The sequence below is a fragment of the Sus scrofa genome, chromosome 9, assembly GCF_054392235.1.
Source record: "Sus scrofa isolate SSC_HxYL_T2T_F1_AM1 chromosome 9, Sscrofa_HxYL_maternal_Yorkshire_Landrace_v2.0, whole genome shotgun sequence".
NCBI classification, from domain to species: Eukaryota; Metazoa; Chordata; class Mammalia; order Artiodactyla; family Suidae; genus Sus; species Sus scrofa.
The window spans coordinates 57,582,351-57,598,293 of record NC_139391.1 but is presented as its reverse complement, the minus strand read 5'-3'; the positions used below and the strand labels follow the sequence as shown (position 1 = coordinate 57,598,293).

The window sequence follows — 15,943 nt, the reverse complement described above, 5'->3', positions numbered from 1 at the left end:
TTCTAAAATTTCAATAATTTGAATATAATGTGTCTCAATGCGGGTTGCTGAAGTCAGCTTACTTGGAGTTAGTGGAGCTTCTTAACTTTGTATATTTATGTTTTTCATCAAATTTAAGCTGTTTTCAACTGTTCTTTCTTCAAATAATCTTTCTCCTCCATTCTCTTCTTCTCGAACTCCCATTATGTTATGCTGGTTCTGTTTGATGGTGTCCACAATCCTTTATGCTCTGTTCATCTTTCTCTGTTCCTTTTTCTTTCTATCCCTCAGATTTTATCAATTTAATCATCCTATTTTCTGCATTGGTTCTTCTGCATGCTCAAACCTGCTGATGGAACCTCCTCATGAATTCTTCTCCTTTTCCCCCCCTTTATTTTTAGTTTATTGAAATATAGTTGACTTGTATTAGTTTGGGGTGTAAAACATGTTTTTATAGGTTACACACCATGTAAAGTTATGATAAAATATTGACTACATTCCCTGTGCCAAACATTACATCCCTAGGACATTTATTTTACAATTGACAGTTTATATGTCTTAATCCTCTTCACCTATTCTGCCACTCCCCACACCTCTCTCCCATGTGGTAACCTCTAGTTTGTGCTATGTGAGTTTGTTTCCGTTTTGTTACATTTTTCATTTGCTTTGCCTTTTAGATTTCACACATAAGTGAAATCATATAGTATTTGTCTTTGACTTATTTCATTTAGCATAATACCCTCTAGGACAATCCATGTTTTCACAAGTAACAAGATGTCATTCTTTTTTTTTTTTTTTTTTGTCTTTTTGCCATTTCTTAGGCCACTCCTATGGCATGTGGAGATTCCCAGGCTAGGGGTCGAATCAGAGCTGTAGCCACCAGCCTACACCAGAGCCTCAGCAACACAGGATCCAAGCCGCATCTGCAACCTACACCACAGCTCACGGCAACGCCAGATCCTTAGCCAACTGAGCAAGGCCAGGGATCGAACCCGCAACCACATGGTTCCTAGTCAGATTCGTTAACCACTGAGCCACGACGGGAACTCCAAGATGTCATTCTTTTTTATGGTTGACCACACCTTCTTTACCCATTCACCTGTCATTGGGCACACTGGTTGCTTCAATATCATGGTTATTATAAATAATGCTGCTATGAATGTAGTAGTATATATATCTTTTTAAATTAGTTTTTGTTTTCTTTATATAAATAACCAGGCATGGAACTGTTAGATCATGTAGCAGTTCTGTTTTTAATTTTTTGAGGAACCCTAACCCTAACCCTATGTACTGTTTTACATATGGCTGCATCAATTTACACTCCCATCAATAATGTAGTACGGTTCCCTTTTCTCCATATCCTCAACAACACTTTTTTTTTTTTTTTGTCTTTTTGACAACAGCAATTCTGACAGGTGGGAGGTGATACCTCACCGTAATATTAGTTTGCGTTTCCCTGGGAGGAAGCAAGTCTGTGTGTGAGACTTAGAGTGGAGTATTGATTCCTATGGCCCTGTCATGAGCCCTTCTTGTTTTCAAAACCAGCCCAGAGGGCTTATCTTCCCAGGGTCACACTCTGGGACTAGGGTGCCCAATGTGTGGTTTGAACTCCTCACTCCTTAGGGAAAATCCTGGAGCTTGTGATATCTGCCTCCTCTGGTCACCCACCAGGGGTGTGGGTCTCAACTAGATAATTTCTTTTCCCCCTCCCACCAGTCGCAGTGTGTTTTTTTTTTTTTTTCTTTTTTTTCTTTCTTTATTTCTTCATATCCTTAGTTATAGAAAAGCTGTTCTGATGGTCTTTCAGGGTGTTCTCAGAGGGAGTTTTTCCACATGTGGTTGTAGTTGCGGTGTATTTGCAGGATGGAGTGAGCTCAGGATCTTCCTACCCCACCATCTTCCATATGCTTGTTCTTTATCCCCTTAGAAAAGTTTTCATTTTAGCTAGGGTACTTTTCAGCCCCAAAATTTCTGTTTGGTTCATTTACATAATTTCTACCTCTTTTTTTGCTTTTTGTTTTTGTCTTTTTAGGGCTGCATCCATGGCATATGGAGGTTCCCAGGCTAGGGGTCTAATCAGAACTGTAGCTGCTGGCCTATACCACAGGCACAGCAAGATGGGACCCAAGCTGCATCTGCGACCTACACCACAGCTCATAGCAACGCCAGATCCTTAACCCACTAAATGAGCCAGGGATGGGACCCACATCCTCGTGGATACAAGTTGGGTCCGTTAACCACTGAGCCACAACGAGAACTCCCTCTTCCCTTGTATTCTTATTTGGCTTTCATGTTGTCTTCCTGATTTCCTTTAGTTTTTGTTCATTTTTTAGCTCTTTAGCTCTTTGAGCATATTTGACAGTAAATCTTTTTACCATGAGTGTATATTTCTCTTCAGTTGAACTTTAAGCTCCTTGAAAACAGTGACTATGTCAATTTTCCATATGTAATGGAATCCTGTGTTCTAAGATCATATAATGCAAAAAAAGATGTGCCCTGTTGTCAATAAACCTGAGTTCAAATCTTACCTCCTGCTCTATGATTCTGTACAATTCCCTTAACCTCAATCTCTCTGTTTCCCAGCTTCCACAAAAAGTTGGTCAGGAAAATAACTGAAAGAGTAGATGTGGAAATGCCTGCTACATAATGGGCATTCCAGAAATGACTTTTATTGCAAGCAATCTGTGGTGGCAAACAAATTCTCATCTAAATGTTACATACCTGTTCATCTTTCTAGTTACTGTTTCCTGTTTTCCAGACTCTAAGATCACCAAACCCAGGTAACCAAAACTCTCATATCTGTCTTTGAGTCCCGCCCACTATTGTCTTGGCACTACCACTTACCTCTTCAAGTTTCCCCTGCTCTGAGCCTACTTCTGCATTCTATCCTGTCAACTTGGAAAGTTAGATTAGGGAAAACTCAGCTCCATAGACAATAGATACTTTACTTTAGGACACTCAGATTTTCTTCACCTCCTAAAAGTCCAGCTCCCAAGCACAGCAGATTCAGCTTAGAGGAAGAATGTAAAATCACCACATGCATACTTTTTTGAAAAACTTGTGACTCTTGATTGATAACTCTTTATGCATGTGTATTTGTGTATATGTACATGTGTATATTTTTAACCGGACTTCATAATTGATTTGGTTAACTATAGTGATAGGAAAGGAAATGGTTAGCTCTCCTTTCCCTGTGTATACTGAAAGGGAAAGATAATAATACTAATTTTCTTACTAAAATAGCTATTGGGAAACATGGCTTGGATATGCAGCAACAATGGGCTCCCCAACACTGAACTCTGAAATTCACAGATTTAACCACTCTGCCATGGCAGTACTAGACCAGGTATGCCTCACCTGCAGAAGCAGGGCCCACCCTCTCAAGTCTCTGTTGGAGAAAGACAGGGCAATAGGAGTGCTTTTGTAGATGCAAGAAGCACAGGGAGAAGAGGGGCTGAGGTATACATGTCCAGCCCCTGACCCCCAGTTTTCCAATCAGAACAATCACTTCTCATTCAAGTGCACCTTGATTTACAAATCTTCTGGGATATTTGAATGAGTTCTTTTGAACAGAGACAGCCTGGACAAGGAGGGAGCCTTCCCAGCTGGAAGGATCAGAAGATGCCAGTCTACAGAGATGGAAGGCTATGTCCCAACTTTCCAAGGGAAGATGCCCTTCCTGCCCCAAAGCAGCAGGAAGGAAAACCACAGCCTGGCATGGTTCCCTGCTCCTCCCCTTTCACGGCCTCCCTGGTAACAGTTTCTGACAATAGAACGTGGACGGAATGCACCCTTGTGTGAAATTACTGCTCCCGCCTGGGATAAGATAAAAGTCATTTCTCTGGTAATAAATGGATCATAGGTGGCAACACAGGATAGCTCAGGAGATAACTTGCAGGGGTTGGACCTCAGCGGCATATCCTTGGATCAGGGAGGTTCCTTGGAACTTGGAACCACTTGATGCCTTGGTTCCTTCTTCTATAATAAAGTGAATGATAAGCACCCACTTTATAGGGTTCTTTTGAGGCTTAAATAAGTTAATATGTCTAAGATCCTTAGAATAATTTTTAGCTATTATTGTTACCTAATTCTCAGTTCTATTTGCTAAAGAGACGACAAAGAGACACAATCTGTCCAGAAACTGGCTTGTCATCCAGAAACACACTCTTAAACTTATATGGCTCATTTTACAACCCTAACCTTCTCTGGTCTGGAGAGCCTGGGAGTTGAACTGGTAAAACAGACACCAATATTCAGGGGACATTCACAAGGACATCACTGAGATTTGACCAGGGAAGGAGAGACATGATTTCAGGAGCCCTCTGCTGAGTGTTCATGGGTCATTCTCATTCCTGCTTTCTCTCCTTTCTAAACAGCTATCTCTCTACCCACCAAAGTCAAAGCTCATGCTGCCCCATATGTGAGGGTCAGTGGATAGAGTAGAGAATTTACAAGCTTCTAATGCCAAGTACTCTTCTCCTCCCCACCCCCCACCCCAAGTCCCACTGCTTTAGAATAGACTGTGGCCTGAGATGGGGTGAGACAGAGGCAGGGAGAGTACTCTGTGCTCTAAGGGCTGGTGCTGGAGTGCTGACTGGAACAGCATTATCGGCAGCTTGCCAGGGGCCTGGGAGGACAGCAGGGCTGAGCAAGAGAGAGCAAACCAGGGCCACGTAAGGGATGGAGCTGAATGGCTGGCCAAGTCAGAACCAAAGCAGGGCCAGAGGAGCACAAAGGAGCTGAGTGGGCCACAGGGGAAATGTCAGCTGCGGGGCACAGGGGGCTGGCAGAGTGTCACTGGCTTCTATACAAAAGGCTTTTAGAAGAGCTGAGGAACTAAGGGTAGCATTTGCATTAATCAGGAGGCCATCAGAAGTGAAGACCATACTTGAGAACTTGAAGGTAAGTTAGAGCAGTACTCTAGTCCCTGAAAAGACTGCCAGGGGCTGCCTGGGGAAGCCTAAACACTGGTACTGGATAGAAAACAGAGACAGGACCCTGCCACCCCGGAAGTCTGCCTTCTTTGGAGAGACTATGAATGTATATACACATATATATATTTGGAACATATAGTATATATATTTGGAATATATAGTATGTATGTGTTCACAATATAGCACATATATTTCAAATATATATGGAATATAGAGTAATAATTATAGTTACCATTTATTACATGTCTACTTTGCAAAGAACTATATTAAGACACTCACATTTACGATCTCATTCAATGCCGGCAATGACCTTCCCAGAGAGGCCTTGCACTGCCCTTCACATGCCCTAGGATATAAGCTCCATGTCTTGGGCCAGGGGATTTGGCCTGTCTCACTCCCTATATAGCCCAAACCCAAAGCAGCATGTGCCAATCCAGAAAAGGTGCTTAATCAATATTTGCTGAATACGTATCTCCATTTTCAGATGAGGACACTGCAGATTAGGAAAGTTAAGTGACTTTTCCAAAGTGACACAGGTTACAGGGAAAAAGTCAGAACCAGAGCCCAGCTCTGGTTGACTTGGTGATCTGTTTGCTTTTCCATCTTTCTCTTCTGCACAGAAGAAAGAACACTGCTTAGACGTCAGGACACCAGCTTCCAGATTTCCAGGTCTAGGTCTACCTCTACACGTGTAACCTTGGGCAAGTGACCTCACCTCTCTGGGCTCCGGTGCTGTCCACTGCAAATTAAAGGGCCAGAGCAGCTTCCAGCACTCTGGCCCTTTAATTTACATCCACGATTGCTTCCAGCGCTCGGGTCTGTGGCCTCCATGCATCAGGGGAGCCCTGGGAACATGGTCTGGGTCTCGGTAGATGCTGCTCTGGAAACAGATCTGGGAAGGCCAGCTGATGGGTGGCCTGAAGAAAAGTCTTGGGAAATATGGGGCAAGAGGCTGCCAAGGGAAATGAGATTCCACTAGTGTCCAGCCCTCTTTCAGGAAGGTGTGTGCCGTCCTCACCCTTGTGGGGAGCAGCCTCTGTTCCTCAAACCCAGGGCAGTGGGTGTCCTGTAGCTCTAGGGATAGCTCGCTGTTTTCAATATCTCATTCTAGTTGGCAAGGGGATTAGAGCCCATTGGACTTTGGGGATTACAAGACTCTGAATTCTGAATATTCATTTCAGCCACATTCACAAAATCCCCTTAATTAGGGTTTCATTTTAAACACTCTTGGTCAGTAAGCTTCTTCCATTTAAACACAGTGGCCCAGAAGAGTGAACTTTGAAACAAACACGCAGTCGCTTTGAATTATGTTTAAGTTAAAGATGCCTAGCATCAGATTTTACAAAGCTTTACTGCCTTGGCTTTCATACCATTATTAAGAATAATTTGTGTATGTTTGTACAGGCTTGCTCCCAACAGATCATATCGTTTTCTTCCCAGGAACTCCAAAGCAGCTCACATGCAGTGTTTGACATCTTTTTCTTCTGTGGTCGCCTTTGTCCAGTGAGGTGAAGAAGTCTGGGTTACATTAGAGTGGAGACCTGCACCCTCTTGAGAGACAGGGGCTCCTTCCAGAACCCAGTAAAAGCTGCAGATCAGCTCAACTTCCACCCTTCCATTCCTAAGTCACATGTGCACATGCCCACAAATGTCACATGCAAGTTCAAGTGGCTCTAGGACCCGCTGAGGCCCAACTGTAGAGGTCTCTTGGGCTAAGTAGAAACTTGGGTCATTGCAATACATGGCACTCAGAACAATGGGCATCCCTGGGCCCAAAAGGAGAAAATAACTTTGACCTTTACCACACGCCTCACATAAATGTTAACTCAATGGATCAGAGGCTTCAAAGTAAGTGCTAAAACTAGATATATACTAGAAGAAAATACAGGAGAAAGTCTTTGTGGCCATGGGTTAGGCAGACTTCTTAGCTATGAGACAAAAAGAAGGAAGCATGAAAGAGAGAAGTGACCACCTGGACTTCATGAAAACTAAAAGCTTTCATTCTTTGGAAGATACTGTTAAGAAAATAAAAAGACGAAGGAAACCCTCCTACACTGTTGGTGGGAATGTAAATTGATACGACGCTATGGAAAACAGTATGGATGGCCCTCAAAAAACTAAAAATAGAACTACTATATTATCCAGCAATCCTACTCCTGGCCATACATCTGGACAAAACCGTAATTCAAAAAGGTACATGCACCCCTGTGTTCATTGCAGCACTATTTACAATAGCCAAGACATGGAAGCGACCAAATGTCCATTGACAGAGGAATGGACAAAGAAGATGTGGTACATATATAAAATGGACTATTACTCAGCCATAAAAAAGAATTAAATAAGGCATGTGAACTTATTTGCAGAAAGAAACAGACTCACAGACTTTGAAAATAAACTTATGGTTACCAAAGGGGTCAGGTGTGCGTGTGTGTTGGGGGGTGGTCAGGGAGGGATGGACTGGAGGTTTGGAATTGGCACATGCGCACCATGGTATATGGACTGATTGGCCAAAGGGGACTGCTGCATAGCACAAGGAACTCTACCCAATATTCTGTGATGGTCTGTATGGGAAAAAATCTGAAAAGGAATGGGTGTGTGTACATGTATAACTGACTCACTCTGTTGTACAATAGAAATTATCACAACATTGTAAATCAACTACACTTCAACAAATTTTTTTTTAAATGGGGGACAAATAAGAAAAGAAAATGATAAGCTGCAAATTGAGGGAAAAAAAATATTTGCAGAACACTTAACTCTGTCCTCCTCTTAAGATAGTCTCCTGGAAGTCCTGCCCAAGAATGTTTGCTTGCCTTTCATTTTAACTTTCAGCTGGGTAGTGGCCTGGGAAAGGTGGCCTTTCAGCTGGAATACAAGGCTACTGGAATAACACCGAGTTCTGTGACCCAGACAGAAGAGGGACTGCAACTAGACAGGCGACCAAGAACACGCCACATCTGCATGCAAACTTTGAAAAAAACAGAATCTCAGCAGATAGTAGCAAAGCGCTCCCCACAAGCCTGATCCTGTCCCTGGGGCTCCGCAAACAGAACACTGCCTTGAGCTAGGAGCTCCGTCTACCACGGGATAGGCCTCACACACAGAAAGCCAAGAATGAAGATAAGATGTGTGTGCAGAAGGTAGGGGCGAGGGCTGCACATAAGTAGGAGAGAGATCCCCCAGGGTGGAGCTATCCGCAGGCTGGTGGAGGCAGGGGTCCTGAACTTGGCCTTTACCGAGAGTAATTTCAGGAAGCAGGAGGCAGGATGCAAAACAGGGGAGCAGGCAGTAGGATGCTGCCTTCAAGGACTCAAAAGGTCATCTGCCTGGCCGCAGCAGGAGGGGTGTGCTGAGAAGCAGGAGTGAGAGTCGGTCTGAGCAACGTCAAGGCAAATCCCGGAAGCTAGACAGAGAATAGGGGCTTGATGACAAAGTGGCTGGACCATCCTTCTAGAACCAAGGGGTGACTTGGATGAAAGTTGATCTATCAGATCTACTGCTCCTCCTCCAAAGAGGCCTCTGGTCATCGACTTTCTCCATACCCCCCATTAGGGAAGCACTCATTTATTTCAGAGGAAGGGAACCCCTCCTGCTACCACAGGCCTTGGCAAGTGGCCACCATCAACCAGCCTTTCACTGCAAAACCAGAGGGCAGCTTCCTTCCCCAGCACTGCATCTAAAATGTATTAGCAAGTGATCGGGTATATCCTTCCAGACACACCTCTCGAGGTGGGGCTGATGTAAGAGCCCTGCCCTTCATTCCCCTTTCCCCAACTGCACTTCTGCCTCCAGTGCCTCCCCCTAATCCCCCCCAATCTTCATACCCCTCCCCATTTCTCTGCTGCTATGCTCTTTTCTTTGCCACTGCTTAGTATTCAGTTAAGCCTGCTTTCACCTGGAGAAAAAGACATGTTGGACATAAGCCAGAACCCAGTGTGACATGGCCAGAACCAGGTCCCTCAGGAATGGTGCTGGGAAGATGAGTCCATATCAGTAAACAGGCCAGGGGCTGGGGAGGAGGTGGGCAGAGGCATCAAAGGAGAAGAGGGAATGACCCAGATGTAAGGAGGTGACGGCCTCGACGGGGTGGGAATCGGGACGGGAGGGTCAATGTCAGACACTCAAGGAGTATGAGGGGTATGAGGGTATGAGGCTCTGTTCATCCCGAAGTGTCATCTCCCTGAGCTTGAAGATACTTCTGTGAGCAAAGCAAAAGACAAGGGAAAGGCTGTGATGCGCTTGTGTGAAAATCAGGAGGTAAACCGTGGTGGCTTTGAAAGCCTTTTTTTGTGTGTGACTTTTAGGCCCATACCTGTGGCATATGGAAGTTCCCAGACCAGAGGTCGAATCAGAGCTACAGCTGCCGGCCTACACCACAGCCACAGCAACTCAAGATCCAAGCCATGTCTGCGACCTACATCACATCTCACGGCAATGCCAGATCCTTAACCCACTGAGCGAGGCCGGGGATCGAACCTGCATCCTCATGGATATTAGTCAGATTTGTTTCAGCTGAACCACCATGGGAACGCCTTTGAAAGCTTTTAAAGGTTTCTTTCCCTCCGAACAGAGCATCAGAGGAGAGATTTGCCTCATGCGCTTTTCACGTGTATCTATCTGTCCTGGAGTCGCCATGGTGACACTGTGTATATTTGCAGGGCTGGAAGCATCAGAGATGGAAAATGAAGCCAGGGTGGACCAGAGCAGGGAGCCCTGTAGGAATTTCCCTTTGATCCTCCACAGGCAATCAGCTGACAGAAAGCTAATCTGAGCTTTGTCCCTCGAACTTGCTATTTGAAACAGCTCAAGGGGAAAAAAATTACAAACCACAGTGGTTATTCCTGGGAGTGTTCAGGTAAGCCCACCTTCCCCAAGCAGAGGCTGGTAGGCAGGGATTTCCTAGTCCTGAAGGCCCGGGAATAGCAGGAACAAGAACACTTCGGGGCAGAGGGGAGGGTCTCAGGAACAGTGCACAGGACCGCTGGTCACTGATGGGGCTGACAGCACGCAAGTCAGGGAGGCAGTCTGTACTGCCTGGACCTGTGAGCTGTGAGAGACCCTTTGCTAGATAAGACCTGCTACCTTGGAGCTGATTCTCCCACAGACGAGAACCTTGATGTTCAGAGCCTTCCTCAAGCAAGACAGGGAGCCTCTGAACCATTTCTTTGTCTTCTTTTTTTTTTTTTCAGGGGTGCACCCATAGCATATGGAGGTTCCCAGGCTGGGGGTCTAATCGGAGCTGCAGCTGCCAGCCTATGCCACAGCCACAGAAATGCGGGATCTGAGCTGCATATGTGACCTACACTGCAGCTCATGGCAACACTGGATCTTTAACCCACTGAGCGAGGCCAGGGATCGAACCTGTGACCTCATGGATCTTACCGCTGAGCCACAAGAAATCCCTGTTTCTTTGTCTTCTTAATCACCTCCCAACATTCCCTTAAATCTCAGGAGGTATAAACTAGATAACATGGAGGGATTCTGACCAGCATTTAGTCCAATGATGGCCTAATGTCCCTACCACCCTAACTTATTTTTAGGTAAATCACATATCTTACGTATGATGGCCAGCATTTAGTCCAGTGTCTGACTCAAAATATTAAGTGCTCAAAAATATTTGTCAAAGAGTTCTTGATGTGGCACATGGGACCGGCAGAGTCACTGCAGTGCCAGGACACAGGTTCAATCCCCAGCCTGGCACAGTGAGTTGAAGAACCTGTTGTTGCCACAACTGTGGCACAGGTCTCAACTGCAGCTCAGATCTTATCCCGAGAACTCCATATGCCACAGGGCAGCCAAAAATGAAAAAAAAACTGTAAAAAAAAAAAATGTCCAATAAATGAGTAAAATTATCGTAGATAGGTGAGATAGTGTCCAGGAAATGTGAAAATGATCCCCACCCAGAGGCTGGGTGAGCTGGTCCTCATGGGGTGCAGAGAGATGGTTGAATAGCGTGGGTGCTAAGCTAACTATGCTTCTAACCCAGCCCTCCTTCCTTATGTATATTCATGCCTGCACTAACTTCAGGAGCATGGTGATCAAAACATACTTGGAAATGTATTTGTAGATCTCAGTTGACGCTGGAATGTATTTTTCTCACTACGAAGCCCTAAGATTCAGGCAGATGGCACAGTGGGATGAAGGACTGACAGGCTTGCAGCAGGCTAAAAAATAATGTAAAATATACAAAACACCATCGCTTTTTCTTGCAGGCAATAAAAACAACTTCCCAGGTTGACAGCCAAGCTCTGAATAAAAAAAAAATTCAATGAAATGTAATTGTAGGATAGAGATAGCCTGAAATAGCACCTGACTATTCTCCTAAATTTATATGCTGCTTTATTGCTGTTCAACTTTGTATCAGGCCAATTAATAAGGTCATTCAGTCACTCAACAAACATTTATAATCTAGAGCAGTGATTCTCGACCGGGGCAATTCTGTCCCCCAGGACACATTTGTAATGTCCGCCAGGGATGCTGCTAAACTTCTTACAAGGCACAGAATAGACCCCAATAAAAAAGAATAACCCTGGCCCAGAATGTTGAGAACTCTAAGAGAGGAAGACAGAAACCTATGGTAGCGGAGAGTGAGGTTTCTATCCAAGACCTGGAGAGTCAGAGACAGCTTGTGCGATGAAGTGATAAGTACACAGAGACATGAAGAAGAAATAGGAGGGAACTAAATGGAAACCAAGATCTCAAGCAGAAGAAACTACCCAGGCAAAAGCCTGGAGATGAGCAATTTAAAAAACTGCGAATAGAGTAGACATTGTCTCAAGCAACGTTCACTTATATTAACTTATTTGTAAAACAAACTAACTGGCCCCCATGATACCCTGAGCCTGCAAGGATGTGAGCCTGTGTACTTCTGCTCCCCCCGAGGAGTTAAATGCTCAAGGGGATGTTGAATTTGTCCCCAGAGCTATCTATGATGGTTTTAGTGTTATTCTAATTATACAATATAGTTAGATAGCATGTAAAGTCATGAAATAGGACCACAAAAAAAGAAAGTTGCTGTTTTTATTCTAAGTATTCTAGCGCTTTGAAAAGATTTCATGGAGGTGAATCCTGAAAAGAAAAATACTATTGAATGAGATATGGATAAAAAAACTTTTAAGAGTTTGGGGGAGGAAAAAATTCTTTAAAATGTAGACTTCTTCACTTGTATCGCTTCACAAATGTCAGGTCTCTGATCCTCTTTTTGAAAGACTGTAACTGGAAATCATAAATAATCCATTATTGGTGTGGTTTATGCAAGAAATATGACTCTCAACACCCATCAACTTACACTCCCAGAAAAGGTCTTGGCCCTATTTCAAAACCTTGCTGAATAAATGTACAGCCGTGTCTTTTGAAATAAAATATGCATCCCATGTACATATCATTTTTTCCATTCTTAATATCTTGTATTAACTTATTGGGAAAGTCAGCTTCCACCATATCTGGGTACCACTGAGCCCAGAGCAAGCAGAAGACTGGACAATAGATGGGGAACGAGGAGAGAGCTGGGGCCTGATAAGTCTCTTGGGCCGCAACGTGTTTAGACCTCGGCAAGAAAGAGAAGCCATGAGAACTGTTTAACCAGGGAGTAACCTAACCACATACTATGCTTTAGAAACATATCACCTGGCTCCAATGCAGGGCATGGATTGCAGGGAAGCAAGACAACAGGCCAGCAGTCCAGTTAGGGAGGCCCTGCAGGGATTAGGTTTCCTGTGATCACTGAATAAAGGAGAAGCATTGGGGATGCAGAGACAGGAATGGCATTAGTATCCTAACTGATGGACTGGGTACAGCATATGAGGGAGTCTGATTTAACCATACTCAGGTCTGGAGCTTGGACACACCTGATTGTTGTGTCATTGATCTTGATGTTCCAGAGACAGAAAACAAAATAGAAGCATTCAGCCAGGGTGGGAAGACAATGAGCTCAATTTTGGACATGTCGAACCTCGGAATCCTACAGGGACATTGGAGTAAAAACGTTGAGTATGCAGTTGGACTCATGGGTGTGGCGCTCCGAAGAAAGCCTTGGGCTGAATACTTAGATTTGTGAGTAATCAACTTATAGAAAAAATTTTTGAAGTCACAAGAGTAAATGTGTAAATCGCCTGGCTAGGAAAAGGAAAGTTGGCCTAAGAGAAGATACGTAAAATATTCTTATGAATCAATAAGAAAATAAGAGCCAGTAAAATAATCTGCAAAATTCATCATAAGAAAAGATGCTTCTCAGAAGAAGAAAAGCATAAAACAAATAAATACACGAAATTCAACTGCCTTACCAGTCAAGGAAATGCAGTTAATGCCCCATGATATCACCTTTCTGCCACTACACTGATAGAAATTAACACCTGACAATATCATATATTTGTAAGAATAAGGACTTGAGGAAGGTCATACTCTACCAGCAGGACTGTACCCTGGTACAACAGCTTTGGAAACACTTTGGCATTATCCTATAAAGACTGCCCAATAATTCTACTTATATATGACCTTAGGCACACTCTGGAATATGGGTACCAGGAGACATCTCCCAAAAAAAGTTTCAGCATCAATATTCTTCTTTCTTTTTTGCCTTTTTTAGGGCCACACCGGTGACATATGGAGGTTTCCAGGCTAGGGGTCCAATCAGAGCTGTAGCCACCGGCCTATACCACAACCACAGCAAGGCAGGATTCCAAGCCATGTCTGTGACCTTCGCCACAGCTCATATAAACACCAGATGCTTAACCCACTGAGTGAGGCCAGGGATGGAACCCCCATCCTCATGGATACTAGTCAGGTTCACAACCTGCTGAGCCACAACAGGAACTCCCCAGCACCAATATTCTTAACAGCACAGTATGAGAAGCTAGTGAAAGGGTCCACAGCAGAGAGTAGATAAAAGGTGGTATGTTCACAAAAAGCATGGTTACAAAGCAATAAAAGAGACTGCACATACAGGAATCAACTGTAAGGAATCTAGCAAATAATGCTCAATGGAAAAGAAAAAAATCCCAGAAGACTTCGATCTGTATGTTATTTCAATAAAACTTAGAGCCAAACTGAACAAAATATCATGTATGGATTTATGCATTTAGGATAAAACAAAATGAAAAATCTGAAGACTGGTAAAGAAAATTTAGGATAGTGATTCTCTCTGGCAGGAGAGAAGCAGCAGGACAAAGGGATGGGGAGGGAGCACCAGGGAAGCTGCGAGTCAGGGAACGCATGGTCCTGTGGCTGTGGCCGAGGGCAGGTTCAAGGGTATTTACTGTACCACTGCCATGGATAATTTGCATACAGGTTGTGAGTATCCTTTTGTATGAACCAACTAGCATATTAAAACTAATAAAGAAAAGTGAAAAAGTTGCTCTTAGGTATACAGTTTCTGTTTTGTTCTGGAGAGTTCCCATCATGGCTCAACAGAAACAAATGTGACTAGCATCCATGAGGATGCAGGTTCAATCCCTGGCCTCTCTCGGTGGGTTGAGGATCCGGCCTTGCCATGATGTGGGAAGGATCCTGTGTGGTTCAGATCCTGTATTGCTGTGGCTGTGGTATAGGCCAGCAGCTGTAGCTCCCATTGGACCCCTAGCCTGGGAACCTCCATATGCCAAAGGTGGAGCCCTAAAAAGACAAAAAAAAAAAATTATGTTCTGTTCTGAATTTAAACATTGCATGGTTTATCCCCTGGTTATAAGTGCTTTTATTGAATTGTATCTTAGGACTAACTTCATCATAAGTACAAATTTATGGTCCAACCCTAGGATACATACATGACCAGGGGGTGTGCATTTGGGGGTGATAAAATTATTCATGGCTTCATTTGATTAATATTTTCCCATCACCCTGACTTACTCTATTATTTATTTTCATTCCTTTATATTCCATGCATTTGTGCAAGCCACCTCATGTGCTTTGTGGAATGAGGCAGGGTGAAAAATAATCAAACCTAAAATACCCTATCCCACAGGGAAGAAAAACAATTCAAATCCTGTCATACTTTTTCCCATGTATGGCAGAGAATGCAGACAAGTGGGCGGTCCCTTTCCTCTGAATGACAAGCTGTTGAAAAAAAGCTACCAGAGCTCCTGGCAGCCAGAAAGGAGGTACCAGAAAAGCCACTCACAGGCTGTGTCAGAGAACAGACTGGTGGCCTGCTAGGCCCCAGAGCCCTGGCTTTGGTCATGGGTAAAATCAGATACAGTTCTGAGAAGGCTTCAAGAAGCCCAAACCCCTGAACCACACTGCTCCATCACCCCTCTGCTATCTATCTGCATGGCCCCCAGGCCTCCCAATCAGGGAGAAAAGGAACCCCATATGGTAGCACCCTTAGCCACTAACTGGAGCCTGTGGAAGCCAAGGGTTCCAGGCTGAGTATCTGTGCCTGTTCCACAGCAGGACAGACCATCACCCAAAAATGCCACATCCATGAGATCCAACCCAACTGCCAGGGAATTGCTGGGTCCTGATTGTGTTGTAAGAATTTTCTGCATCCCAGGTTTGCCATCATTGGTCTCTGACTCTACATTGGCGTAATAAAGTTAAGACCTGATCTAGCAGTCTTGGCTCCTCATCCACTCCAAGAGGGCTCCAGAAAATAAATTAGGCATTGGAACCCCAGTGACAGTCTGTTCTGAGCTGTAACAGAAGAAGAGCTGGGAGCAGCTCCCACTATCTATGCTCCCCATTGGTCCAGAGTCTGCGGTGACCTCACATCTCCTTGGTCACCCTCGTCCACTCCTTCTCATAAGACATCTGCCACCATACTGCCTATAAAAACGTTTTCATATGAAGAAGAAGAAGGGAAGGCAGGAGGACGGACTGGACCTCCTCACACGAAGGGGTGAAGCTGTGAAACCTATTGGTTCTGCGGAACCTGCACTGATGCCAATGTATCAAAATCACACTGAGGTGGCGGCTTCAGCAGCCCTTCCTCCTCCCTGTAGAAGCCCCAGTGCTCTTTGCAATGAAGAAAGTGGGAGAGAAGTTTGCCTCCTTCAGGCTCCTTCACATCTCAACACAGTCCTCATTCTCTGCCACCTCTT

General features: G+C 44.4%; 1 protein-coding gene across 12 annotated transcripts in view; it reads right to left on the bottom strand.

The window, feature by feature from the left end:
• Window positions 1-15,943, bottom strand: part of LOC110255461 (uncharacterized) — a 334,726-nt gene that overhangs the window by 181,577 nt on the left and 137,206 nt on the right. The gene's annotated exons all lie outside the window — the stretch shown is intronic.